The sequence below is a fragment of the Centruroides sculpturatus genome, unplaced genomic scaffold (assembly GCF_000671375.1).
Source record: "Centruroides sculpturatus isolate CEXI.00-Female unplaced genomic scaffold, Cexi_2.0 scaffold477, whole genome shotgun sequence".
Classification (NCBI taxonomy): domain Eukaryota; kingdom Metazoa; phylum Arthropoda; class Arachnida; order Scorpiones; family Buthidae; genus Centruroides; species Centruroides sculpturatus.
This window is the reverse complement of record NW_019385213.1, coordinates 431,978-435,425: the sequence shown is the minus strand read 5'-3', so window position 1 is coordinate 435,425 and position 3,448 is coordinate 431,978.

The window sequence follows — 3,448 nt, the reverse complement described above, 5'->3', positions numbered from 1 at the left end:
CTGCAGAAGACAAACGAATAAAGAAAATATCTTCATTAATCAATTTTTTTTTAAATTCCGTATCACATATATATTTTTAAATAAAAATATTTTTATTAACGTAAATTGTATAAATGTAAAAAGTATGATTTTTTATAAATTTTTAACTCTTTCCTTTCTGAAGGCTTTTTTTACAGGACAATTGAACGGTCGGCGGTAAAAGACGGTACCCGACATATCTGGAATAGAAGAAATTTTTCAGGAATGGTTTAAGGTCAGAAACCGGCAAGCCTTTAATGACTCGGCTATCTGGCCATCTATACAAAATATAACGTAAACGCACAGCGAACACTTAGTTTTTTCACGATTTCCGTCCTATGGATAGCAATAGTGTTTTTAATTAATCAAAGTTCTTATACCAGAATGATTTGTTTTTACTCGCCTTTACTGTGTAGCATGTTTTATATACATCCAATTGTTTTAAATGGATTTTTAAAATACGATTTTGATTTAATACGGCCTGGAAAAAACCCAGTTCTTTTTTTTTACACGATTTGTTTTGATATAATACATTTCAATAATTTTGCCTTTTAAAAATCTCCAATTTCAATTTCGAGAAACAATATTTATTCTTTTTCTAGAAAATTGCTTTTTTACAGAAAATTTTTAGAATTTGCATTTAAGGCTGATCCGATACACAGACTCAAATAAATGTTTAAGATTTGGCTGTTTTTATGTCTTATTTGAACTTGTATATTGGCATTCAATCTTTCATTCCGATTTTATCTCGTGATTGAAGCAGTCGGGAAAAAATTAACTCAAAGTATGATGATCGCAATTCTTCGATTTCTTTCAAAACCGTTCCACCAGGGGCAGAATGGGTACACCACTAAATACTGGTAGATAATCCCTGGTTTTGCGCTTGACCGCGTTTTCCGGTTTTCCTTCCCATGACTAACACCTAAATAGAAGCCGGTTTCCATATAAAAGTCCTCACTGGAGACCCCTCTTGGCAAATCTCCCATCTGTTGTATTATCTTATCTCATCAATTCAATTTAATCCTTTCAAAATACGAATTATTTTTGTAAGTTTAAATGTACAGTACTACCATTTAATGTTAAAAGCTAAAAGTATTTTAGCGTTTAATTGAAAAAATGGAATAAAAATAAACGAAATGTTTATGCGAATAATATAAATTTATTAAATTTTGCTAAATTAAAGTTAGAATTTTTCAGAGGCAGATCCAAAAGAACCCAAAGGGGCAAACTCAAAAATTTGGAAAATCTTGGAAAAATTTTCTTCAAAGATAGCAATTACTTTTCTAAAATTGTTAACACCTGTATATATGCTAAATATGTGCCTCAAATTTCTCTGAATATTGTTTTCCAAACATTATAAGTGAAAAAGATGTTATACATAAATCTGTACTAAGTCTATTTCAAGCAACTTAGTATGTAAAATTGAACAAGAATATGTGTTGGTAAAAACTGAACATGTGTTCCATATAAGAGAGTTATGAAAGAAAAATAAACTTTAATTTAAAAGTAATCTACAATAATAAAATATTGAAACATTTTATAATGAAATCAATGCCATAAGTTGTATGGATTAATTAATTAACATGACGTAATAGAATGTTGTAGACTGTATAGCTGGCTACAACTTAATAACTATAATTTATGGGTGAGGATGGAGAATATTGCCTTCTTATTTCTATGATAAATTATGGAAGCTTAGGCAATTTGAACCTGGATTCCCCTAGCAGAAACTCACCATGCAGCCATCTAACCAACCAATATTACAAAAACTAGGTTGAATTACTAGTGGCCCACCAGTGGCCAAGCAGTCTTCGTACCTTGAACACTGGGAGTTTGGTCATGGGTTTGCGCCTCGCTTGGACCCATGACCGAAATACTCAGCTATCTTTATAAGGTAAATTAAGATTTAATAACTTACAGGAACATGCTAAGCTTATTAATAGAAAGTTTCAGTCCAAGAGAGCAAAACACTAAAACTGAGTTGAAGTTTTGAAACAGCTGAATATCAAGAGTTGACTCACTGAATACTATTGATTTGATTCATTGAATTGACTCACTCATTTGCCAAGACTATCAAATAGTTCATTTAGTACTGTACATCTGGTACATATAGAGAGAAGTTTGGTGAGAGCTTTTCTACTTTAATTAATAAGATAAGGCAAGATGATTCTAAACTTTTTAATTATTTTCATATCTGAGCCAACATTTGATGAATTATTGAGTTGTTTGTACAATACTTTACTTCAGTCACAAGAAATATGTGGTCTCAGATGTCATTATTTGTGGTACTTTTAACTGGCAACATAACTTTATTTTCCCCATTATTGCCTTGTTACACAACCCTAATTAAACTGATATTTAGGACAAAGAACATTCAAATTAAACCTAACAAGTGAAAAGATGAGAATAAATGATATACGTAGTATTACTAATTTTCATATCATTAGTATATATCATTTTAGCACACAGTGTACCGAAGTTATGGAGTATGTTGGCACCTAGCAGACTTAAAGCATGCATGTCCATAAGAAAAAAATGTATGTAGATTGTTGAAAGCCTAAAATATCTGCATGTGGCCCACATCCAGAAAAGGTTGCTCATTCATTTCATCAAAATTCTAAAATGTGAATTCAATTCCACCAATTTACTGTTAAGGTTTTAAAATTTATATTCTTCTAAACTTTTATCCCACAAAACAGTCTTACTTGAACTAAATTTATTAGCAAGTTAAAACATCCACTTTGTAATATTCCATTTTAATCAAAAGAAACTAGTTTAGTGTTGGACATAGGCATGGCAAAAAATTATGACTTATGAGAGTACAGGTAACCCCCGTATAACACGGTAGTTACGTTCCAAAAAATTGCCATGTTATGCGAATCCGTGTTATACGAAACAAAAAACTAATACAAAAAAGGAGAGTTAGGTTCCAAAAATTAAAAAACATGCTAGTATATTTTCATAATTAAAATAAATATCTTCATTAAAATTTTTTAAAGTGATACATATTAATATAAATTAAACAATGTTTTCTTCGTCATCACTAAAAACACTATTAATTAACTGAGAGCGTTTTCTTTTTGGCAAGTTATCCTTATTTTCTGAGCATTTTTCTGCATTATCTTCAGATCCATGCTTCACCTTTTGCAAAATGTATGTAATTTTAGATTGCTTGCTTCTAGTTAAAAGGTCTTTATAAATTTCCTTATATGGTGCTAAGCACTTATGAAGAATAAAGCAAGTATGGAATAAGGGAAAAACATTCGGCAACATCAGAANAAAAAAAAAAAAAAAAAAAAAAAAAAAAAAAAAAAAAAAAAAAAAAAAAAAAAAAAAAAAAAAAAAAAAAAAAAAAAAAAAAAAAAAAAAAAAAAAAAAAAAAAAAAAAAAAAAAAAAAAAAAAAAAAAAAAAAAAAAAAAAAAAAAAAAA